The sequence below is a fragment of the Oncorhynchus keta genome, unplaced genomic scaffold, assembly GCF_023373465.1.
Source record: "Oncorhynchus keta strain PuntledgeMale-10-30-2019 unplaced genomic scaffold, Oket_V2 Un_contig_6408_pilon_pilon, whole genome shotgun sequence".
Classification (NCBI taxonomy): Eukaryota; Metazoa; Chordata; class Actinopteri; order Salmoniformes; family Salmonidae; genus Oncorhynchus; species Oncorhynchus keta.
Genome location: NW_026288846.1, coordinates 1 through 27500, shown reverse-complemented (window position 1 = coordinate 27500; position 27500 = coordinate 1). Strand labels below are relative to the sequence as shown.

The window sequence follows — 27500 nt, the reverse complement described above, 5'->3', positions numbered from 1 at the left end:
TCTTTAAGGAATACCTAGGATAGGATAAAGTAATCCTTCTCACCCCCCTTAAAAGATTTAGATGCATTATTGTAAAGTGGCTGTTCCACTGGATGTCATAAGGTGAATGCACCAATTTGTAAGTCGCTCTGGATAAGAGCGTCTGCTAAATGACTTAACTGTATGTACTGGTCTGTCCTCACTACCCTCTGATATAGAGGTGGGCCACTACCCTGGCCCACAGCAGAGCACTAACCTGGCCCACAGCAGAGCACTACCCTGGTCCACAGCAGAGCACTACCCTGGCCCACAGCAGAGCACTACCCTGGCCCACAGCAGAGCACTAACCTGGCCCACAGCAGAGCACTACCCTGGCCCACAGCAGAGCACTACCCTGGCCCACAGCAGAGCACTACCGTGGCCCACAGCAGAGCACTACCCTGGCCCACAGCAGAGCACTACCCTGGCCCACAGCAGAGCACTACCCTGGCCCACAGCAGAGCACTACCCTGGCCCACAGCAGAGCACTACCCTGGCCCACAGCAGAGCACTACCCTGGCCCACAGCAGAGCACTACCCTGGCCCACAGCAGAGCACTACCCTGGCCCACAGCAGAGCACTACCCTGGCCCACAGCAGAGCACTACCCTGGCCCACAGCAGAGCACTACCCTGGCCCACAGCAGAGCACTACCCTGGCCCACAGCAGAGCACTACCCTGGCCCACAGCAGAGCACTACCCTGGCCTCCTCAACCGTCCAAAATACACACAGGCTGATGTTTGGTTCAGAGACCTTTACAAGAGAACAGTTTACAAACCAGTGGAATACAACAAGCTAAATGACAGTGTGTGTGAGCATGTGTGTCTGTGTGTGAGTGTCTGTGTGTGAGTGTGTGTGAGTGTGTGTGAGTGAGTGTCTGTGTGTGAGTGTGTGTGAGTGTGTGTGAGTGAGTGTCTGTGTGTCTGTGTGTCTGTGTGTCTGTGTGTCTGTGTCTGTGTGTCTGTGTGTCTGTGTGTCTGTGTCTGTGTGTCTGTGTGTGTGTCTGTAGGCCTATATAGAGAAATGCATTGAAACAGATGCCGCTGTCTTTGAGACAGCTGTGTAACACAGGCACCAATTACACTGCCACACCCCTCTCTCTCTCTCGCTCTGTCTCTCCGTCACACATTATTACATCCCTTAAAAACACCTCTCTCTCAGTCTAACACACAGCCTATAATCTTCACAGACACACACTGGAAGAGAGAGAGAGGGACGAGGGGAGGAGGAACAGAGGAAGGAAGGAAAGGAAAGTTAAGGAGGAAGGAAGTAAAGGGGAGCACCAGCCAAAGTGGGTGGGGGGTAGGAAAAGAGAGAAAAGGGGAAGAGCGAGAGGAAGTGAATTGAACACCCTTTACAGACAGAATGCCCCTGCAATAACTTTCAGACAATTTTTTTTTTTTTAAAGGGTGTCGCATCAACAAAAACAAAAATGCCTTTTCAGATATTCAGCTCCAGCATGGAATGTTGGGTATTGTTTCCCTGACGAGAACAAACGTTGCCGATTGGTCTGCTGCTGTGTTGTTTATGGTAGGGTAGCTACAATGCAGTCGGTAAGTATTAGGACCCCTTGCCTTGTTCAACATTTTTATAAGGTAGGTGCATCCCGTTCCATTGATCATCCTTGAGATGTTTCTTCAACTTGATTGGAGTCCACCTGTGGTAAATTGAATTGATTGGACATGATTTGGAAAGGCACACACCTGTCTATATAAAAGGTCCCACAGTTGACAGTGCATGTCAGAGCAAAAACCAAGCCATGAAGTCGAAGGAATTGTCCATAGAGCTCCAAGACACAATTTGGTCGAAGCACAGATCTGGGGAAGTGTATCAAATAATGTCATTGCAGGTACCGAAAGAACACAGTGGCCTCCATCATTCTTAAATGGAAGAATTTTGGAACCACCAAGACTCCGTCTGGCCACACTGAGCAATCGGGGGAGAAGGGCCCTGGAAGTGACCAATAACCCAATGGTCAATGACAGAGCTCCAGAGTTCCTCTGTGGAGATGGGAGAACCTTCCAGAAGGACAACCATCTTTGCAGCACTCCACCAAAAATCAGGCCTTTAAAATCGTAAAACGAAGACTTGTTCTGCCGAGTTCTTAGCGGAAAAGAAAGAGGAAAGCACCACTCTTTCGTTTCCTAGCGAGCCATTTTCAGATCTTATTTTGCTCTTTTTGTAGCTTTGACAACCACGTGTGTGTGTTTTATGTACCTGTTCTCTCCCTGTACACTTTAGAGTTTACACTGCGTGTGGAACTGCCCGATTTGCAGTCAGGATCAAAGAGTTCACATCTCAGACTTTTCTGCCCTTCGGTCTCTTGACGTTTTGGTCCTGACGGAGATACGGATCAGCCCAGAGAACACTGCTACTCTCTCTTCATCTGACTACGTTCTCTCTCATAGTCCGACAGCATCTGGTCATCACGGTGGTAGCACAGGTCATCTCATCTCTCCTAAGTGGAGTTTGTCTAGAGAACAAAGACATTATTCTTGCCAAAACTCCTAATCCATAAAATTGGAGAATTAAACTATATTTCTATTTTTGAGAATGAGGGAATGGTCCGTGGACAGTCATATCGATATTTGTTTCATGTGATCTCATGGTCCTTCTGTAGCTCAGTTGGTAGAGCATGGCGCTTGTAACGCCAGGGTAGTGGGTTCAATCCCCGGGACCACCCATACGTAGAATGTATGCACACATGACTGTAAGTCGCTTTGGATAAAAGCGTCTGCTAAATGGCATATATTATTATTATTATCTCATGAAGGACAGGACACATTACTGTGTTTTTGGCTGTGTACACTTCTCAATTATAGGGTTTTCATCTGATGTATAAAATATGAAAGAATATTAAACTATTTGTGAGAAGAAGATGTAATGTGATGTTGGCCTTCTAAACGAGATACTTGTTTAGATATAAACTTTAACTAGTCAGTAGCCACGCCCCTGTGAGCACAGACATTACATCAGGCACCACGGAACTTCCACAGAGTATAAAACCACTCGTGACAATTTACACCAAAGAGACCCACGGTAAGCTGGACGTCAAGAACGATTCATTAAGAAATCTACAAACTAGAGTCCAGATAACGCCGGGCTACTACTCTAGACCAAAACATGCCGGGTGACGCATGTCGCGTGTGAAGTGGTTCAAACTACTCTAGAGACCAGAAAACACGGAAGCTGTTGAAATGGTTGGCAACTCTACCAACGGAAGAGACCAGAGAACGTGGAGATCAATCCCACGTTGAAACGGCTAAGGAATCTAGAAACTAAAAAAAAACATTTATTCAGGCTGCAACTGTTTAACTACTTTAGTCTGTTAAACGCATGATACTGAAGTATCCATTATAACAACCTACAACTCCGACAGACTTTGATCTCCGGTGGACAAATCAGAGGCTTTCTGTTGCCTGACTAGGCCGGCGATCGGAGAGGGACAACAAAGGCATACACTCGTAAATATGTCAATTGCTATTTATTTTCAAATGAGCGGCTGTTCGTGTTGAAAGTTTTCGGCAGTTCATGAGTGTAGTTATCGACTGTATTACAGTGAATCCTCGGAGTGGCCCCACCCCTTTCCTTTGTCTACCAAGCCGTCATATCGGCTTAGTCCACTAGGGACTTTTCAGTGTATCATGTCAGTAACCAATATATGACCTAATTGGGTGTGTGTTTATGTAATTCTGTGATTAAGTTAGTATATAAATAGACCCATTTGTATATCGCTGATTGATAATTCACTTTCTCTGATCATGGGAACAACATGAATTTGTGCATGAGGCGGATGCAGTGCGACTCGAGTTTCACCATCAGGTGGAAGATGGTGTCCCCTCTCTTTGGGTAGTCTCACCGGAGGAAAGGAAGGAGAACAGGGACTCGAGTTTCACCATCAGGTGGAAGATGGTGTCCCCTCTCTTTGGGTAGTCTCACCGGAGGAAAGGAAGGAGAACAGGGACTCGAGTTTCACCATCAGGTGGAAGATGGTGTCCCCTCTCTTTGGGTAGTCTCACCGGAGGAAAGGAAGGAGAACAGGGGCCGTGAGAGGTGGACCCTCAGCGGGAGGGAGAAGGTGGCAGAGCGTCAGTGACGTCAGTGCGTTCAATACAACTGGGAACTCAAAACAAACTAGATCGACTGGGGAAAATAGTTTGGAACGGTCAGCCAACACACAACACGCATCTTTCTACAGCATCGACCTGATGTTCACGGGCATCATGATTTGACTTTTCCCAGAGTTCCCTGTTCTCTTAAATACCATCAGATGCATGAACATCAGTCCAGTAAAATAAAAATTTATTTGCAAATGATGCTCAGCTGTGATAATGTATTAGACCAGACATATAGCCAATATGCTGTGATAATGTATTAGACCAGACATATAGCCAATATGCTGTGATAATGTATTAGACCAGACATATAGCCAATATGCTGTGATAATGTATTAGACCAGACATATAGCCAATATGATGTGATAATGTATTAGACCAGGCACATAGCCAACATGATGTGATAATGTATTAGACCAGGCATATAGCCAACATGCTGTGATAATGTATTAGACCAGGCATATAGCCAACATGCTGTGATAATGTATTAGACCAGGCATATAGCCACTATGCTGTGATAATGTATTAGACCAGGCACATAGCCACTATGCTGTGATAATGTATTAGACCAGGCACATAGCCAACATGCTGTGATAATGTATTAGACCAGGCACATAGCCAACATGCTGTGATAATGTATTAGACCAGGCACATAGCCAACATGCTGTGATAATGTATTAGACCAGGCACATAGCCAACATGCTGTGATAATGTATTAGACCAGGCACATAGCCAACATGCTGTGATAATGTATTAGACCAGGCACATAGCCAACATGCTGTGATAATGTATTAGACCAGGCACATAGCCAACATGCTGTGATAATGTATTAGACCAGGCACATAGCCAACATGATGCTCAAACCTACAGCAAACGTCATTCCCACACACATACAGTTGAAGTCGAAGTTTACATACATTTAAACTCAGTTATTCACAATTCCTGACATATAAACCTGATAACAATTCCCTGTCTTAGGTCCGCTAGGATCACCACTTTATTTTAAGAATGTGAAATGTCAGAATAATAGTCAGAATGATCTATTTCAGCTTTTATTTCCTTCATTACATTCCCAGTGGGTTTACATACACTCAATTAGTATTTGGTAGAATTGCCTTAAAATTGTTTAATTTGGGTCAATCGTTTGAGGAAGCCTTCCACAAGCTTCCCACAATAAGTTGAGGAATGGGCCAAAATTCACCCCTGACAGAGCTGGTGTAAGTGAGACAGTTTTGTAGGCCTCCTTGCTCGCACACTTTTTCAGTTCTGCCTACAAATTCTCCATAGGATTGAGGTCAGGGCTTTGTGATGGCCACTCCAATACCTTGAATATATCAATATATCCACATACTTGTCCTTCCTCATGATGCCATCTATTTTGTGAAGTGCACCAGTCCCTCCTGCAGCAAATCACACCCACAACATGATGCTGCCACCCCCGTGCTTCACGGTTGGGATGGTGTTCTTCAGCTTGCAAGCCTTCCCCTTTTTCCTCCAAACATAACGATGGTCATTATGACCAACGTTCCATTTTGTTTCATCAGACCAGAGGACATTTCTCCAAAAAGTACGATCTTTGTCCCCATGTGAAGTTGCAAACCGTAGTCTGGCTTTTTATGGTGGTTTTGGTGCAGTGGCTTCTTCCTTGCTGAGCAGCCTTTCAGATTATGTCAATATAGGACTCGTTTTACTGTGGATATAGATACTTTTGTACCTGTTTCCTCCAGCATCTTCACAAGGTCTTTTGCTGTTGTTCTGGGATTGATTTGCACTTTCCGCACCAAAGTACGTTTATCTCTAGGAGACAGAACACGTCTCCTTCCTGAAGCGGTATTGTCCCATGGTGTTTATACTTTTGTTTGGAAATTGCTTCCAAGGATGAACCAGACTTGTGGAGGTCTACAATTTATTTTTCTGAGGTCTTGGCTGATTTCTTTTGATTTTCCCATGATATCAAGCAAAAGGCATTGCGTTTGAAAGTAGGCCTTGAAATACACCCACAGGTACACCTCCAACTGACTCAAATGATGTTTAAAAGGCACAGTCAACTTAGTGTATGTAAACTTGTGACCCACTGGAATTGTGATAAGTGAAATAATCTGTCTGGAAACAATTGTTGTAAAAATGACTTGTGTCAGTCACAAAGTAGATGTCCTAACCGACTTGCCAAAACTATAGTTTGTTAACAAGACATTTATGGAGAGGTTGAAAAAACGAGTTAACGACTCCAACCTAAGAGTAAGTAAACTTCCGACTTCAACTGTAATTAGGGCGCAAAAAAATTGAGTGGCTAGTGGATTTTTTTTTTCTTCATCTACCCGCCACAGTGGCTGGGGGACTAAAAAGTTGATTTTGGGCTGGACTCAGGAAGCATAAGGCGATTGATTTCATGTCCTTTTATCAGCTAGGCTACATGCAGCTATTTACGTTGTACACAAACGGCTCAATACGTGCGTACAAACTCGGTGATAGTTTTTTTTTTTTACCCCAACACAAAAACTCAAGTGGGGAGTTACATGCAGCGAGACAGCAAATCAAAACACAAGCGAGACACAGACACAGTGTAACTAGCAATTTAACGTTCTTGTTTTTGCAATGTGTCGGGACTCTCTGCCTCTCTGTTTGTGCCACTGCCATATCCGTTACAACAGAAAGTTGTAGCTTCATAAAAGGTCTTGAATGTTCCTTCATTCTGCTACAGGGGTTTTGATTTCAGTGGTTCAGAAATATGAGGCAGAGACGTTGGCTACATCGTCATGGTTCAGAAGGAAGGTGAGCAAAGAGAGAAACGAGACGGGAGGTGGTTCAGAAGAGGGTGAGCAGACAGGAGGTCTGGTGAGCAGTAGCTAAGTTAGAATTTTTAGGGTGTAAAACATTTGTTTAAATGTCCAGAACGTGATCTGGATCAGTAGCTTTGAGAAAGAATATCCATATTTGGTCGGGCGGGGTCGAAAACTCTGTATTCACAGCCAAAAATGAAGGTGTCCTCCCTAGACAGACAGAGCAAGATGGAGACAGACAGAGCGAGATGGAGACAGACAGAGCGAGATGGAGACAGACAGAGCGAGATGAGACAGACAGAGCGAGATGGAGACAGACAGAGCGAGATGGAGACAGACAGAGCGAGATGGAGACAGACAGAGCGAGATGGAGACAGACAGAGCGAGATGGAGACAGACAGAGCGAGATGGAGACAGACAGAGCGAGATGGAGACAGACAGAGCGAGATGAGCCCTGCAGAGCTCCTGAGGGGAACTGTGCATCATACATTAAAAAGACCCCATACATATTTAATGACACCTTTGAGCGCATCAACACTGAAGCCCCCTCCCCCATCTTTATGTGTGGGACAGGGTAGGGAGAATCTGACAAGTGATGGAGAGGGGGCTCAGCAGTTGGCATGATCAAGGGCTCTCTCTCTCACACACACACACAGCGTCAGCACAATTTACACAGCCAGAAACAGACAATGATGTTTTGATGTAATGTTAGCACAACAAAGGAAAAGCATATAGCCTATATTACCGTGTACTGGAATTTTGGGCTGAGAGAAATGAGGATGCACTGCAACCTGCCACAGATCCAAAATAACACTCCACTTGCTACTGGTAGAGATCATACCACGCTCAGTCACTTAGGTCACTCGTTTTGCCCATTCTAACGTTAGGGTTAACTAACAGAACCACCAGGGTTAAGACCACCAGGGTTAACTAACAGGACCAAAAGGGGAAGCTAACAGGCCCACCAGGGTAAGCTAACAGGACCACCAGGGTTAAGACCACCAGGGTTAAGACCACCAGGGTTAACTAACAGAACCACCAGGGTTAAGACCACCAGGGTTAACTAACAGAACCACCAGGGTTAACTAACAGGACCACCAGGGTTAACTAACAGGACCACCAGGGTTAAGACCACCAGGGTTAAGACCACCAGGGTTAACTAACAGAACCACCAGGGTTAACTAACAGGACCACCAGGGTTAAGACCACCAGGGTTAACTAACAAGACCACCAGGGTTAACTAACAGGACCACCAGGGTTAACAGGACCACCAGGGTTAACTAACAGGACCACCAGGGTTAGGACCACCAGGGCTAGCTAACAGGACCACCAGGGTTAACTAACAAAACCGTTAGGGTTAGCTAACAGGACCACCAGGGTTAACTAACAGGACCACCAGGGTTAAGACCACCAGGGTTAACTAACAAGACCACCAGGGTTAACTAACAGGACCACCAGGGTTAACTAACAGGACCACCAGGGTTAACTAACAGGACCACCAGGGTTAGGACCACCAGGGCTAGCTAACAGGACCACCAGGGTTAACTAACAAAACCGTTAGGGTTAGCTAACAGGACCACCAGGGTTAACTAAAAGGACCACCAGGGTTAACTAACAGGACCACCCGGCTAGCTAACAGGACCACCAGGGTTAACTAACAGAACCACCAGGGTTAACTAACAGAACCACCAGGGTTAGCTAACAGGACCACCAGGGTTAGCTAACAGGACCACCAGGGTTAGCTAACAGAACCACCAGGGTTAACTAACAGGACCACCAGGGTTAACTAACAGGACCACCAGGGTTAACTAACAGGACCACCAGGGTTAACTAACAGGACCACCAGGGTTAGGGTTAGCTAACAGGACCACCAGGGTTAACTAACAGGACCACCAGGGTTAACTAACAGGACCACCAGGGTTAGCTAACAGGACCACCAGGGTTAACTAACAGGACCACCAGGGTTAACTAACAGAACCACCAGGGTTAGCTAACAGGACCACCAAGGTTAACTAACAGGACCACCAAGGTTAACTAACAGGACCACCAGGGTTAACTAACAGGACCACTGGGTTAGCTAACAGGACCACCGGGGTTAACTAACAGGACCACCAGGGTTAACTAACAGGACCACCAGGGTTAACAGGACCACCAGGGTTAACTAACAGGACCACCAGGGTTAGGGTTAACTAACAGGACCACCAGGGTTAACTAACAGAACCACCAGGGTTAACTAACAGAACCACCAGGGTTAACTAACAGAACCACCAGGGTTAACTAACAGAACCACCAGGGTTAGGGTTAACTAACAGGACCACCAGGGTTAACTAACAGAACCACCAGGGTTAACTAACAGAACCACCAGGGTTAACTAACAGGACCACCAGGGTTAACTAACAGAACCACCAGGGTTAACTGACAGAACCACCAGGGTTAGCTAACAGGACCACCAGGGTTAACTAACAGAACCACCAGGGTTAACTAACAGAACCACCAGGGTTAACAGGACCACCAGGGTTAGCTAACAGGACCACCAGGGTTAGCTAACAGGACCACCAGGGTTAACTAACAGGACCACCAGGGTTAACTAACAGGACCACCAGGGTTAACTAACAGGACCACCAGGGTAAGCTAACAGGACCACCAGGGTAAGCTAACAGGACCACCAGGGTAAGCTAACAGGACCACCAGGGTTAAGACCACCAGGGTTAAGACCACCAGGGTTAACTAACAGAACCACCAGGGTTAAGACCACCAGGGTTAACTAACAGAACCACCAGGGTTAACTAACAGGACCACCAGGGTAAGCTAACAGGACCACCAGGGTTAACTAACAGGACCACCAGGGTTAAGACCACCAGGGTTAAGACCACCAGGGTTAACTAACAGAACCACCAGGGTTAACTAACAGGACCACCAGGGTTAACTAACAGGACCACCAGGGTTAACTAACAGGACCACCAGGGTTAGGACCACCAGGGCTAGCTAACAGGACCACCAGGGTTAACTAACAAAACCGTTAGGGTTAGCTAACAGGACCACCAGGGTTAACTAAAGGACCACCAGGGTTAACTAACAGGACCACCCGGGCTAGCTAACAGGACCACCAGGGTTAACTAACAGAACCACCAGGGTTAACTAACAGAACCACCAGGGTTAACTAACAGGACCACCAGGGTTAACTAACAGAACCACCAGGGTTAACTGACAGAACCACCAGGGTTAACTAACAGGACCACCAGGGTTAACTAACAGAACCACCAGGGTTAACTAACAGAACCACCAGGGTTAACTAACAGAACCACCAGGGTTAGCTAACAGGACCACCAGGGTTAGCTAACAGGACCACCAGGGTTAGCTAACAGGACCACCAGGGTTAACTAACAGGACCACCAGGGTTAACTAACAGGACCACCAGGGTAAGCTAACAGGACCACCAGGGTAAGCTAACAGGACCACCAGGGTAAGCTAACAGGACCACCAGGGTTAAGACCACCAGGGTTAAGACCACCAGGGTTAACTAACAGAACCACCAGGGTTAAGACCACCAGGGTTAACTAACAGAACCACCAGGGTTAACTAACAGGACCACCAGGGTAAGCTAACAGGACCACCAGGGTTAACTAACAGGACCACCAGGGTTAAGACCACCAGGGTTAAGACCACCAGGGTTAACTAACAGAACCACCAGGGTTAACTAACAGGACCACCAGGGTTAACTAACAGGACCACCAGGGTTAACTAACAGGACCACCAGGGTTAGGACCACCAGGGCTAGCTAACAGGACCACCAGGGTTAACTAACAAAACCGTTAGGGTTAGCTAACAGGACCACCAGGGTTAACTAAAAGGACCACCAGGGTTAACTAACAGGACCACCCGGGTTAACAGGACCACCAGGGTTAACTAACAGAACCACCAGGGTTAACTAACAGAACCACCAGGGTTAGCTAACAGGACCACCAGGGTTAGCTAACAGGACCACCAGGGTTAGCTAACAGGACCACCAGGGTTAGCTAACAGGACCACCAGGGTTAACTAACAGAACCACCAGGGTTAGCTAACAGGACCACCAGGGTTAACTAACAGGACCACCAGGGTTAGCTAACAGGACCACCAGGGTTAACTAACAGAACCACCAGGGTTAGGGTTAGCTAACAGGACCACCAGGGTTAACTAACAGGACCACCAGGGTTAACTAACAGGACCACCAGGGTTAGCTAACAGGACCACCAGGGTTAGCTAACAGAACCACCAGGGTTAACTAACAGAACCACCAGGGTTAACTAACAGGATAACCAGGGTTAACTAACAGGACCACCAGGGTTAACTAACAGGACCACCAGGGTTAGCTAACAGGACCACCAGGGTTAGCTATCAGGACCACCAGGGTTAGCTAACAGGACCACCAGGGTTAACTAACAGGACCACCGGGGTTAACTAACAGGACCACCGGGGTTAGGGTTAGCTAACAGGACCACCGGGGTTAACTAACAGGACCACCAGGGTTAACTAACAGGACCACCAGGGTTAACTAACAGGACCACCAGGGTTAACTAACAGGACCACCAGGGTTAGGGTTAACTAACAGGACCACCAGGGTTAGGGTTAACTAACAGGACCACCAGGGTTAACTAACAGGACCACCAGGGTTAACTAACAGGACCACCAGGGTTAGGGTTAACTAACAGGACCACCAGGGTTAACTAACAGGACCATCAGGGTTAACTAACAGGACCACCAGGGTTAACTAACAGGACCACCAGGGTTAGCTAACAGGACCACCAGGGTTAGCTAACAGGACCACCAGGGTTAGCTAACAGGACCACCAGGGTTAGCTAACAGGACCACCAGGGTTAACTAACAGGACCACCAGGGTAAGCTAACAGGACCACCAGGGTAAGCTAACAGGACCACCAGGGTTAGCTAACAGGACCACCAGGGTTAACTAACAGGACCACCAGGGTTAACTAACAGGACCACCAGGGTTAACTAACAGGACCACCAGGGTAAGCTAACAGGACCACCAGGGTTAACTAACAGGACCAAAAAGGGGAAGCTAACAGGACCACCAGGGTAAGCTAACAGGACCACCAGGGTTAAGACCACCAGGGTTAAGACCACCAGGGTTAACTAACAGAACCACCAGGGTTAAGACCACCAGGGTTAACTAACAGAACCACCAGGGTTAACTAACAAGACCACCAGGGTAAGCTAACAGGACCACCAGGGTTAACTAACAGGACCACCAGGGTTAAGACCACCAGGGTTAAGACCACCAGGGTTAACTAACAGAACCACCAGGGTTAACTAACAGGACCACCAGGGTTAAGACCACCAGGGTTAACTAACAAGACCACCAGGGTTAACTAACAGGACCACCAGGGTTAACTAACAGGACCACCAGGGTTAGGACCACCAGGGCTAGCTAACAGGACCACCAGGTTAACTAACAAAACCGTTAGGTTAGCTAACAGGACCACCAGGGTTAACTAACAGGACCACCAGGTTAACTAACAGGACGACCCGGGCTAGCTAACAGGACCACCCGGGTTAGCTAACAGGACCACCAGGGTTAACTAACAGAACCACCAGGGTTAGCTAACAGGACCACCAGGGTTAGCTAACAGCACCACCAGGGTTAGCTAACAGGACCACCAGGGTTAACTAACAGGACCACCAGGGTTAGCTAACAGGGCCACCAGGGTTAGCTAACAGGACCACCAGGGTTAACTAACAGGACCACCAGGGTTAACTAACAGGACCACCAGGGTTAACTAACAGGACCACCAGGGTTAGCTAACAGGACCACCAGGGTTAGCTAACAGGACCACCAGGGTTAGCTAACAGGACCACCAGGGTTAACTAACAAAACCACCAGGGTTAGGGTTAGCTAACAGGACCACCAGGGTTAACTAACAGGACCACCAGGGTTAACTAACAGGACCACCAGGGTTAGCTAACAGGACCACCAGGGTTAGCTAACAGGACCACCAGGGTTAACTAACAGAACCACCAGGGTTAAAAAAATAAATTAAAAAAATTAAAAAATATGCCATTTAGCAGACGCTTTTATCCAAAGCGACTTACAGTCATGTGTGCATACATTCTACGTATGGGTGGTCCCGGGGATCGAACCCACTACCCTGGCGTTACAAGCGCCATGCTCTACCAACTGAGCTACAGAAGGACCACCTAACAGACTAACTAACAGAACCACCAGGGTTAGCTAACAGGACCACCAGGGTTAGCTAACAGGACCACCAGGGTTAGGGTTAACTAACAGGACCACCGGGGTTAACTAACAGGACCACCAGGGTTAACTAACAGGACCATCAGGGTTAACTAACAGGACCACCAGGGTTAACTAACAGGACCACCAGGGTTAGGGTTAACTAACAGGACCACCAGGGTTAACTAACAGAACCACCAGGGTTAGCTAACAGGACCACCAGGGTTAGGGTTAACTAACAGGACCACCAGGGTTAACTAACAGAACCACCAGGGTTAACTAACAGAACAACCAGGGTTAGTTAACAGGACCACCAGGGTTAACAGGACCACCAGGGTTAACTAACAGGACCACCAGGGTTAACTAACAGGACCACCAGGGTTAACTAACAGGACCACCAGGGTTAACTAACAGAACCACCAGGGTTAACTAACAGAACCACCAGGGTTAACTAACAGAACCACCAGGGTAAGCTAACAGGACCACCAGGGTAAGCTAACAGGACCACCAGGGTTAAGACCACCAGGGTTAAGACCACCAGGGTTAACTAACAGAACCACCAGGGTTAAGACCACCAGGGTTAACTAACAGAACCACCAGGGTTAACTAACAGGACCACCAGGGTAAGCTAACAGGACCGCCAGGGTTAACTAACAGGACCACCAGGGTTAAGACCACAGGGTTAAGACCACCAGGGTTAACTAACAGAACCACCAGGGTTAACTAACAGGACCACCAGGGTTAACTAACAGGACCACCAGGGTTAGGACCACCAGGACTAGCTAACAGGACCACCAGGGTTAACTAACAAAACCGTTAGGGTTAGCTAACAGGACCACCAGGGTTAACTAAAAGGACCACCAGGGTTAACTAAAAGGACCACCCGGGCTAGCTAACAGGACCACCAGGGTTAACTAACAGAACCACCAGGGTTAACTAACAGAACCACCAGGGTTAGCTAACAGGACCACCAGGGTTAGCTAACAGGACCACCAGGGTTAACTAACAGGACCACCAGGGTTAGCTAACAGGACCACCAGGGTTAGCTAACAGGACCACCAGGGTTAACTAACAGAACCACCAGGGTTAGCTAACAGGACCACCAGGGTTAACTAACAGGACCACCAGGTTAGCTAACAGGACCACCAGGTTAACTAACAGAACCACCAGGGTTAGGGTTAGCTAACAGGACCACCAGGGTTAACTAACAGGACCACCAGGGTTAACTAACAGGACCACCAGGGTTAGCTAACAGGACCACCAGGGTTAGCTAACAGAACCACCAGGGTTAACTAACAGAACCACCAGGGTTAACTAACAGGACCACCAGGGTTAACTAACAGGACCACCAGGGTTAGCTAACAGGACCACCAGGGTTAGCTAACAGGACCACCAGGGTTAGCTATCAGGACCACCAGGGTTAGCTAACAGGACCACCAGGGTTAACTAACAGGACCACCGGGGTTAACTAACAGGACCACCGGGGTTAGGGTTAGCTAACAGGACCACCGGGGTTAACTAACAGGACCACCAGGGTTAACTAACAGGACCACCAGGGTTAACTAACAGGACCACCAGGGTTAGGGTTAACTAACAGGACCACCAGGGTTAGGGTTAACTAACAGGACCACCAGGGTTAACTAACAGGACCACCAGGGTTAACTAACAGGACCACCAGGTTAGGGGTTAACTAACAGGACCACCAGGGTTAACTAACAGGACCATCAGGGTTAACTAACAGGACCACCAGGGTTAACTAACAGGACCACCAGGGTTAGCTAACAGGACCACCAGGGTTAGCTAACAGGACCACCAGGGTTAGCTAACAGGACCACCAGGGTTAGCTAACAGGACCACCAGGGTTAACTAACAGGACCACCAGGTAAGCTAACAGGACCACCAGGGTTAGCTAACAGGACCACCAGGGTTAACTAACAGGACCACCAGGGTTAACTAACAGGACCACCAGGGTTAACTAACAGGACCACCAGGGTAAGCTAACAGGACCACCAGGGTTAACTAACAGGACCAAAAGGGAAGCTAACAGGACCACCAGGGTAAGCTAACAGGACCACCAGGGTTAAGACCACCAGGGTTAAGACCACCAGGGTTAACTAACAGAACCACCAGGGTTAAGACCACCAGGGTTAACTAACAGAACCACCAGGGTTAACTAACAAGACCACCAGGGTAAGCTAACAGGACCACCAGGGTTAACTAACAGGACCACCAGGGTTAAGACCACCAGGGTTAAGACCACCAGGGTTAACTAACAGAACCACCAGGGTTAACTAACAGGACCACCAGGGTTAAGACCACCAGGGTTAACTAACAAGACCACCAGGGTTAACTAACAGGACCACCAGGGTTAACTAACAGGACCACCAGGGTTAGGACCACCAGGGCTAGCTAACAGGACCACCAGGGTTAACTAACAAAACCGTTAGGGTTAGCTAACAGGACCACCAGGGTTAACTAACAGGACCACCAGGTTAACTAACAGGACGACCCGGCTAGCTAACAGGACCACCCGGGTTAGCTAACAGGACCACCAGGGTTAACTAACAGAACCACCAGGGTTAGCTAACAGGACCACCAGGGTTAGCTAACAGGACCACCAGGGTTAGCTAACAGGACCACCAGGGTTAACTAACAGGACCACCAGGGTTAGCTAACAGGGCCACCAGGGTTAGCTAACAGGACCACCAGGGTTAACTAACAGAACCACCAGGGTTAGCTAACAGGACCACCAGGGTTAACTAACAGGACCACCAGGGTTAACTAACAGGACCACCAGGGTTAGCTAACAGGACCACCAGGGTTAGCTAACAGGACCACCAGGGTTAGCTAACAGGACCACCAGGGTTAACTAACAAAACCACCAGGGTTAGGGTTAGCTAACAGGACCACCAGGGTTAACTAACAGGACCACCAGGGTTAACTAACAGGACCACCAGGGTTAGCTAACAGGACCACCAGGGTTAGCTAACAGGACCACCAGGGTTAACTAACAGAACCACCAGGGTTAAAAAAATAAATTAAAAAAAATTAAAAAATATGCCATTTAGCAGACGCTTTTATCCAAAGCGACTTACAGTCATGTGTGCATACATTCTACGTATGGGTGGTCCCGGGATCGAACCCACTACCCTGGCGTTACAAGCGCCATGCTCTACCAACTGAGCTACAGAAGGACCACCTAACAGACTAACTAACAGAACCACCAGGGTTAGCTAACAGGACCACCAGGGTTAACTAACAGGACCACCAGGGTTAGGGTTAGCTAACAGGACCACCGGGTTAACTAACAGGACCACCAGGGTTAACTAACAGGACCACCAGGGTTAACTAACAGGACCACCAGGGTTAACTAACAGGACCACCAGGGTTAGGGTTAACTAACAGGACCACCAGGGTTAACTAACAGAACCACCAGGGTTAGCTAACAGGACCACCAGGGTTAGGGTTAACTAACAGGACCACCAGGGTTAACTAACAGAACCACCAGGGTTAACTAACAGAACCACCAGGGTTAGCTAACAGAACAACCAGGGTTAACAGGACCACCAGGGTTAACAGGACCACCAGGGTTAACTAACAGGACCACCAGGGTTAACTAACAGGACCACCAGGGTTAACTAACAGGACCACCAGGGTTAACTAACAGAACCACCAGGGTTAACAGAACCACCAGGGTTAGCTAACAGGACCACCAGGGTTAACTAACAGGACCACCAGGGTTAACTAACAGGACCACCAGGGTTAGCTAACAGGACCACCAGGGTTAGCTAACAGGACCACCAGGGTTAACTGAACAGGACCAGAGTTAGGGTTAACTAACAGGACCAGAGTTAGGGTTAACTAACAGGACCACCAGGGTTAACTAACAGGACCACCAGGGTTAACTAACAGGACCACCAGGGTTAGCTAACAGGACCACCAGGGTTAGCTAACAGGACCACCAGGGTTAACTAACAGGACCACCAGGGTTAACTAACAGAACCACCAGGGTTAGCTAACAGAACCACCAGGGTTAACTAACAGGACCACCAGGGTTAGCTAACAGGACCACCAGGGTTAGCTAACAGGACCACCAGGGTTAGCTAACAGGACCACCAGGGTTAGCTAACAGGACCACCAGGGTTAGCTAACAGGACCACCAGGGTTAACTAACAGGACCACCAGGGTTAACTAACAGGACCACCAGGGTTAACTAACAGAACCACCAGGGTTAACTAACAGAACCACCAGGGTTAACTAACAGAACCACCAGGGTTAACTAACAGAACCACCAGGGCTAACAGGACCACCAGGGTTAACTAACAGGACCAGAGTTAGGGTTAACTAACAGGACCACCAGGGTTAACTAACAGGACCACCAGGGTTAACTAACAGAACCACCAGGGCTAGGGTTAACTAACAGAACCACTAGGGTTATCTAACAGGACCACCAGGGTAAGCTAACAGGACCACCAGGGTTAAGACCACCAGGGTTAAGACCACCAGGGTTAACTAACAGAACCACCAGGGTTAACTAACAGGACCACCAGGGTAAGCTAACAGGACCACCAGGGTTAACTAACAGGACCACCAGGGTTAAGACCACCAGGGTTAAGACCACCAGGGTTAACTAACAGAACCACCAGGGTTAACTAACAGGACCACCAGGGTTAACTAACAAGACCACCAGGGTTAACTAACAGGACCACCAGGGTTAACTAACAGGACCACCAGGGTTAACTAACAGGACCACCAGGGTTAGGACCACCAGGGCTAGCTAACAGGACCACCAGGGTTAACTAACAAAACCGGGTTTAGCTAACAGGACCACCAGGGTTAACTAAAAGGACCACCAGGGTTAACTAACAGGACCACCCGGCCAGCTAACAGGACCACCCGGGTTAGCTAACAGGACCACCAGGGTTAACTAACAGAACCACCAGGGTTAGCTAACAGGACCACCAGGGTTAGCTAACTAACAGGACCACCAGGGTTAGCTAACAGGACCACCAGGGTTAGCTAACAGGACCACCAGGGTTAACTAACAGAACCACCAGGGTTAGCTAACAGGACCACCAGGGTTAGCTAACAGGACCACCAGGGTTAACTAACAGGACCACCAGGGTTAACTAACAAAACAGTTAGGTTTAGCTAACAGGACCACCAGGGTTAACTAAAAGGACCACCAGGGTTAACTAACAGGACCACCCGGGCTAGCTAACAGGACCACCCGGGCTAGCTAACAGGACCACCAGGGTTAGCTAACAGGACCACCAGGGTTAGCTAACAGGACCACCAGGGTTAGCTAACAGGACCACCAGGGTTAGCTAACAGAACCACCAGGGTTAACTAACAGAACCACCAGGGTTAACTAACAGGACCACCAGGGTTAACTAACAGGACCACCAGGGTTAACTAACAGGACCACCAGGGTTAGCTAACAGAACCACCAGGGTTAACTAACAGAACCACCAGGGTTAACTAACAGAACCACCAGGGCTAACAGGACCACCAGGGTTAACTAACAGGACCAGAGTTAGGGTTAACTAACAGGACCACCAGGGTTAACTAACAGGACCACCAGGGTTAACTAACAGAACCACCAGGGCTAGGGTTAACTAACAGAACCACTAGGGTTATCTAACAGGACCACCAGGGTTAGCTAACAGGACCACCAGGGTTCTCAACTAACATCAAGGCGGTGTCCCGTTCCTGTAGGTTCATGCTCTACAACATCCGCAGAGTACCCCTGCCTCACACAGGGTCCTAATCCAGGCACTTGTCATCTCCCGATTACTGCAACCGCTGTTGGCTGGGCTCCCTGCCTGTGCCATTAAACCCCTACAACTCATCCAGAACGCCGCAGCCCGTCTGGTGTTCAACCTTCCCAAGTTCTCACGTCAGCCTCCTCCGCTCTCTCCACTGGCTTCCAGTTGAAGTTAACATCCGCTACAAGACCATGGTGCTCGGGGAGCTGTGAGGGGAACGGCACCTCAGTACCTCCAGGCCCTGATCAGGCCCTACACTAAACAAGGGCACTGCGTTCATCCACCTCTGGCCTGTTACCACTGAGGAAGTACAGTTCCCGCTCAGCCCAGTCAAAACTGTTCGCTGCTCTGGCCCCCCAATGGTGGAACAAACTCCTCACGACGCCAGGACAGCGGAGTCAATCACCACCTAGACACCTGAAACCCCACCTCTTCAAGGAATACCTAGGATTAAGGGTAAGTAATCCTTCTCACCCCCCCCCAACAAGATTTAGATGCAAGTGGCTGTTCCACTGGTTGTCATAGGTGTTTGCACCAATTTGTAAGTCGCTCTGGATAAGAGCCTGCTAAATGACTTAAATGTAAATGTAATGTAAATGTAGCTAACAGGACCAGAGTTAGGTTAGCTAACAGGACCAGAGTTAGGGTTAACTAACAGGACCAGAGTTAGGGTTAGCTAACAGGACCAGAGTTAGGGTTAACTAACAGGACCACCAGGGTTAACTAACAGAACCACCAGGGCTAGGGTTAACTAACAGAACCACTAGGGTTATCTAACAGGACCACCAGGGTTAACTAACAGGACTACCAGGGTTAACTAACAGGACCCCCAGGGTTAACTAACAGGACCCCCAGGGTTAGCTAACAGGACCACCAGGGTTAGCTAACAGGACCACCAGGGTTAGCTAACAGGACCACCAGGGTTAACCCACTGTTCCCTGAGCAAGGCAGTTCACCCACTGTTCCCTGAGCAAGGCAGTTCACCCACTGTTCCCCTGAGCAAGGCAGTTCACCCACTGTTCCCCTGAGCAAGGCAGTTCACCCACTGTTCCCCAAGGCAGTTAACCCACTGTTCCCCTGAGCAAGGCAGTTAACCCACTGTTCCCCTGAGCAAGGCAGTTAACCCACTGTTCCCCTGAGCAAGGCAGTTAACCCACTGTTCCCCTGAGCAAGGCAGTTCACCCACTGTTCCCTGAGCAAGGCAGTTCACCCACTGTTCCCCTGAGCAAGGCAGTTCACCCACTGTTCCCTGAACAAGGCAGTTCACCCACTGTTCCCTGAGCAAGGCAGTTCACCCACTGTTCCCTGAGCAAGGCAGTTCACCCACTGTTCCCCTGAGCAAGGCAGTTCACCCACTGTTCCCCTGAGCAAGGCAGTTCACCCACTGTTCCCCTGAACAAGGCAGTTCACCCACTGTTCCCCTGAACCAGGCAGTTAACCCACTGTTCCCCTGAACAAGGCAGTTCACCCACTGTTCCCCTGAACAAGGCAGTTCACCCACTGTTCCCCTGAGCAAGGCAGTTCACCCACTGTTCCCCTGAACAAGGCAGTTCACCCACTGTTCCCCTGAACAAGGCAGTTCACCCACTGTTCCCTGAACAAGGCAGTTCACCCACTGTTCCCTGAACAAGGCAGTTCACCCACTATTCCCCTGAACAAGGCAGTTCACCCACTGTTCCCCTGAGCAAGGCAGTTCACCCACTGTTCCCTGAGCAAGGCAGTTCACCCACTGTTCCCTGAACAAGGCAGTTCACCCACTGTTCCCTGAACAAGGCAGTTAACCCACTGTTCCCCTGAACAAGGCAGTTAACCCACTGTTCCCTGCACAAGGCAGTTCACCCACTGTTCCCCTGCACAAGGCAGTTCACCCACTGTTCCCCCTGAACAAGGCAGTTAACCCACTGTTCCCCTGAACAAGGCAGTTAACCCACTGTTCCCCTGAGCACAGAAGACGTGGATGTTGATTAAGGCAGCCCCCCACACCTCTTTGATTCAGAGAGGTTGGGTTAAATGAGGAAGACACAATTCAGATGGACAACTGGCTAGGTATCTCCATTTCACAAAAAATATATATATAATAATAATAATAATAATAATAATAATAATACCCAACAAATTCTATAATAACGAACCAGAACAACTAGAATAGGGTTTCACCAACTTGGTTAATTTATTAGGGGTTCAGCAACTAACGTAGCTGCTGAACCCTCATGAACTCTACAGCTTCACCACAACACAGAAACACTGGTGTGCAGGCGGAGTGAAACATACTGGTACCATTCACACACACACACACACACACACACAAAGTTAGCTTTGAACTAGCTAGTTGACCACTTTATACTAGCTACGAAGCATTAAAACACACCAGAGCTGGTCTTTGATGCCAGTTAGTTCAGTTTGATGTGTATGAGGGTGTGAGTTGGTTAATTTCCCTGTGCAAACACCTGGAAGAATGTGAACTATTTTTGTGTGCGGCATAGCAGCAAGTGCCGACATATCGATGTAAACTTCGCCAAACACGTCCAAAGAAACACAGTTTCACAGGTCAACCAACACAAGCTTACCTCCGACCGTTTTAGTAATTCCCTGTAATGTTATGACTACAGGTGTCCAGCATGAACAAGTTAGTGGAACTAAACTCACATCAATGTCCCACAGCCGGTAGACAGAGAAAACACCACCTACCTCTCATAGACTTGACACTTCTCTTTGATAACCATCCGCTTGTATAAATACAACTCATCCACACAGATGGTCCGTGTGGTGTTTACATAGGATGAATGACCGCCAGCGGGTCGAGTCGACCCCCTGCCCACAACACAGCGTAGCTCCGTGGGTAGCTGTGCTTTCAGCTGTCGGGGTTGAGCTCCTGTAGGAAAAGTTTCCTAGGGTGAGTTGAGGTTGGACAGGACCCACAATGCAACACGTGGTAGAGGACAGGGGTGTTTTTAAAAGGGTCCGTGCTATACTGGATCCTTGGGACGTCCCTAACCATTGAAGTTGACCCACCTAATTGTTAAGGTGAGGGTTGGGTTTATGGTTAATGTTCTGCTTAGTTTAGGGATGTGTCTAACCATTGAAGTTGACCCACCTAATTGTTAATAATAATATAATAATATATAATATATGCCATTTAGCAGACGCTTTTATCCAAAGCGACTTACAGTCATGTGTGCATACATTCTACGTATGGGTGGTCCCGGGAATCGAACCCACTACCCTGGCGTTACAAGCGCCATGCTCTACCAACTGAGCTACAGAAGGAGGTGAGGGTTGTGTTTATGGTTATCGTAGGGACGTCCCCAGGATTCCAGATAGGTGCAGTGAGGAGGAACTCATCAATTGTTGTGACCGAACGATGGGTTAGGTGGTTAAGTAACAACACAGATGGGTGTGCAACTATGGGGCAAAATACAGACAGGGTTTGGTTTATGATGTTGACAACAGCGGATAAAGAGTCCACCAGACTGGCACACATTCAACATTTACATTACATTTAAGTAATTTAGCAGACGCTCTTATCCAGAGCGACTTACAAATTGGTGCATCCACCTTATGACATCCAGTAGAATAGTCACTTTACAATAGTGCATCTAAATCTTTTTAGGGGAGAGAAGGAATTCAACAAGGATATTCGTTCAAATCCGTCATGATTATTGTATTGTAACTTAAGTCCGTTTTGGATATAATTGGCTGTTTTCGCTGCATATAACATGTGGAAGTTGTCCCTTTTCAGGTTTAGAAGAAGTGACTGCTAAATGCGTAGCCATAAATCAGTGTTGGTCGTCAGTCGTTTTTAAGCTGTAAAGCAGTTCATTGGTAACTCTTACATTAATTAAGGATCGTAGCCTTTTTTTTTCTTCTTTCAATTTTCACCTAAAATGACATACCCAAATCTAACTGCCTGTAGCTCAGGACCCAAATCTAACTGCCTGTAGCTCAGGACACAAATCTAACTGTCTGTAGCTCAGGACCCAAATCTAACTGTCTGTAGCTCAGGACCCAAATCTAACTGCCTGTAGCTCAGGACCCAAATCTAACTGCCTGTAGCTCAGGACACAAATCTAACTGTCTGTAGCTCAGGACCCAAATCTAACTGTCTGTAGCTCAGGACCCAAATCTAACTGTCTGTAGCTCAGGACCCATATCTAACTGCCTGTAGCTCAGGACCCAAATCAAACTGTATGTAGCTCAGGACCTAAATCTAACTGCCTGTAGCTCAGGACCCAAATCTAACTGCCTGTAGCTCAGGACCCAAATCTAACTGTCTGTAGCTCAGGACCCAAATCTAACTGTCTGTAGCTCAGGACCCAAATCTAACTGTCTGTAGCTCAGGACCCAAATCTAACTGCCTGTAGCTCAGAACCCAAATCTAACTGCCTGTAGCTCAGGACCCAAATCTAACTGTCTGTAGCTCAGGACCCAAATCTAACTGCCTGTAGCTCAGGACCCAAATCTAACTGCCTGTAGCTCAGGACCCAAATCTAACTGCCTGTAGCTCAGGACCCAAATCTAACTGCCTGTAGCTCAGGACCCAAATCTAACTGCCTGTAGCTCAGGACCCAAATCTAACTGCCTGTAGCTCAGGACCCAAATCTAACTGTCTGTAGCTCAGGACACAAATCTAACTGCCTGTAGCTCAGGACCCAAATCTAACTGCCTGTAGCTCAGGACCCAAATCTAACTGCCTGTAGCTCAGGACCCAAATCTAACTGTCTGTAGCTCAGGACCCAAATCTAACTGCCTGTAGCTCAGGACCCAAATCTAACTGCCTGTAGCTCAGGACCCAAATCTAACTGTCTGTAGCTCAGGACACAAATCTAACTGCCTGTAGCTCAGGACCCAAATCTAACTGCCTGTAGCTCAGGACCCAAATCTAACTGCCTGTAGCTCAGGACCCAAATCTAACTGCCTGTAGCTCAGGACCCAAATCTAACTGTCTGTAGCTCAGGATCCAAATCTAACTGCCTGTAGCTCAGGATCCAACTGCCTGTAGCTCAGGACCCAAATCTAACTGCCTGTAGCTCAGGACCCAAATCTAACTGCCTGTAGCTCAGGACCCAAAACTAACTGTCTGTAGCTCAGGACCCAAATCTAACTGCCTGTAGCTCAGGACCCAAATCTAACTGCCTGTAGCTCAGGACCCAAATCTAACTGTCTGTAGCTCAGGACCCAAATCTAACTGCCTGTAGCTCAGGACCCAAATCTAACTGCCTGTAGCTCAGGACCCAAATCTAACTGCCTGTAGCTCAGGACCCAAATCTAACTGCCTGTAGCTCAGGACCCAAATCTAACTGTCTGTAGCTCAGGACACAAATCTAACTGCCTGTAGCTCAGGACCCAAATCTAACTGCCTGTAGCTCAGGACCCAAATCTAACTGCCTGTAGCTCAGGACCCAAATCTAACTGTCTGTAGCTCAGGACCCAAATCTAACTGCCTGTAGCTCAGGACCCAAATCTAACTGTCTGTAGCTCAGGACACAAATCTAACTGCCTGTAGCTCAGGACCCAAATCTAACTGCCTGTAGCTCAGGACCCAAATCTAACTGCCTGTAGCTCAGGACCCAAATCTAACTGTCGGTAGCTCAGGATCCAAATCTAACTGCCTGTAGCTCAGGATCCAACTGCCTGTAGCTCAGGACCCAAATCTAACTGCCTGTAGCTCAGGACCCAAATCTAGCTGCCTGTAGCTCAGGACCCAAAACTAACTGTCTGTAGCTCAGGACCCAAATCTAACTGCCTGTAGCTCAGGACCCAAATCTAACTGCCTGTAGCTCAGGACCCAAATCTAACTGTCTGTAGCTCAGGACCCAAATCTAACTGCCTGTAGCTCAGGACCCAAATCTAACTGTCTGTAGCTCAGGACCCAAATCAAACTGCCTGTAGCTCAGGACCCAAATCTAACTGTCTGTAGCTCAGGACCCAAATCTAACTGTCTGTAGATCAGGACCCAAATCTAACTGCCTGTAGCTCAGGACCCAAATCTAACTGTCTGTAGCTCAGGACCCAAATCTAACTGCCTGTAGCTCAGGACCCAAATCTAACTGTCTGTAGCTCAGGACCCAAATCTAACTGTCTGTAGCTCAGGACCCAAATCTAACTGCCTGTATGTAGCTCAGGACCCAAATCTAACTGTCTGTAGCTCAGGACCCAAATCTAACTGTCTGTAGCTCAGGACCCAAATCTAACTGTCTGTAGCTCAGGACCCAAATCTAACTGTCTGTAGCTCAGGACCCAAATCTAACTGTCTGTAGCTCAGGACCCAAATCTAACTGTCTGTAGCTCAGGACCCAAATCTAACTGTCTGTAGCTCAGGACCCAAATCTAACTGTCTGTAGCTCAGGACCCAAATCTAACTGTCTGTAGCTCAGGACCCAAATCTAACTGCCTGTATCTCCGGACCTGAAGCAAGGATATTCATATTATTGATACCATTTGAAAGGAAACACTTTGAAGTTTGTGGAAATGTGAAATGAATGTAGCAGAATATAACGCATTAGCTCTGGTAAAATATAATACAAACCAAAAAACATGTGTGTGTTTTTTTTTCATCTTTGAAATATAAGAAATGAAGGATCATTAGCTTATACACTAACTTTCACACATCTAGATGTCTGGGCTGGGTGGGTGTGGAGCCAGACACAGCACTGGGGTCAAACTGGAGACCCCAGTTCCTACATTTTAACATAAAAATGGATTCCATTTAACAATGTTGGCTCATTTTGCTGGGGGGCAATGGGGAGATTCAGGATCTTTCCCTCGCGTGTTTCCATGGCAATTCCATTGTTTTGGTCAAGTTCAATGAACCTCTTTACAGCATCTATAGGCCATGCGGTATACCATCAACTAGAATGTGTTCTCACAGTGTTGGGGAACTTCTCTTTGAAACACTGAGGCATTATGTTCTGGCTCGTCTCCCTCGGCAACCATGGGAATGTCGATCCGGGCTCCTCCATTGTGTCCATGCATCAGGAAAGGATTCGACGCACGCTAGTCTAATAATATATAATAATAATAATATATGCCATTTAGCAGACGCTTTTATCCAAAGCGACTTAGTCATGTGTGCATACATTCTACGTATGGGTGGTCCCGGGAATCGAACCCACTACCCTGGCGTTACAAGCGCCATGCTCTACCAACTGAGCTACAGAACCAGTAGCCAAGACCAACAACACGAATAAACAGACTATACAGCTACAAGCTGTGAGTGGAGTTACTAAGTGAATGGACTATACGAAACCAGTTAAATGTCTTATCTGTGATTAAATGTTTAGCCTACTTACTTGGACACCGTTTTTAAAAATGTTGATACATTACAGCCTTATTCTACAATCGATTAAATTGTTTTTTTCCCCCTCATCAATCTACACATAATGACAAAGAAAAAATAGGGTTTTAAAATTGTTTGCAAATTTATAAAATTAAAAAACTGAAATATCACATTTACATAATCTTTCAGACCCTTTCAGACAGAAGCACGTTTGGCAGCAATTACAGCCACATAGGTGTTCCTTTTGTCCAGGTGGGAAAGGGCAGTGTGGAGTGTGATATTGAGATTGCATCATCTGTGGATCTGTTGGGGCGGTATGTGAATTGGAGTGGGTCTAGGGTTTCTGGGGTAATGGTGTTGATGTGAGCCATGACCAGCCTTTCAAAGCACTTCATGGCTACAGATGTGAGTGGTATGGGGCAGTAAACATTTAGGCAGGTTACCTTTGCTTTCTTGGGCACAGAGACTATGGTGGTCTGTTGGAAACATGTAGACATTACAGACAGAGTTGATCTGGTGAAGCCAGCTAGCTCCATATTATCTAGCTCTATATTATCCAGCTCTATATTATCCAGCTCCATATTATCCAGCTCCATATTATCTAGCTCTATATTATCCGTCTTGTCGTTCAGCCACAACTTGCTGAAACGTAAGATATTACAGTTTTTAATGTCCCGTTGGTAGGAAAGTCTTAATCGTAGATTGTCCAGTTTGTTTTCCAATGATTGAACGTTGGCCAATAATATGGTTGGTGGTTTATCTACTCATCTGGGAATTCTTACAAGGCACCCCGCCCTCCTGCCCCTTTTCCTCCATCTTTTCTTCATGCTGATGACGGGCATTTGGGCCTTGGTCTTGACAAAGCAGTATATCCTTCGCGTCGGACTCAATAAAGCAAAAGCCTTCATCCAATTCGAGGTGAGTAATCGCTGTTCCGACGTCCAGAAGCTCTTTACGGTCATAAGAGACGGTAGCAGCAACATTATGTACAAAATAAGTTACAAACAATGCAAAAAAACTAACAAAATAGCACAGTTGTTTAGGAGCATGTAAAACAGCAGCCATCCCCTCCAGAGTCATTATATATTTGTGATCTTTGTCACGGCTGGCCATGCCTTCCGCCTGGCTACTCCAACCTCGGCCAACAGCTCCGCCCCCCCGCAGCTCCTCACCCAAGCCTCTCCAGGTTCTCCTTTACCCAAATCCAGATAGCAGATGTTCTGAAAGAGCTGCAAAACCTGGACCCATATAAATCAGCTGGGCTTGACAATCTGGACCCGCTATTCCTGAAACTATCTGCCACCATTGTCG

General features: G+C 47.7%; 1 protein-coding gene across 1 annotated transcript in view; it reads right to left on the bottom strand.

The window, feature by feature from the left end:
• LOC118380820 (plexin-B1-like) overlaps window positions 1-21826 on the bottom strand; it is a gene marked incomplete at its 3' end in the record, with an annotated part of 119816 nt that extends 97990 nt beyond the window's left edge. Inside the window, exon 1 of the mRNA XM_052511188.1 lies at window positions 21602-21826. The remainder of the gene's footprint in view (window positions 1-21601) is intronic.
• Between the last annotated feature and the right edge of the window lie 5674 nt (window positions 21827-27500).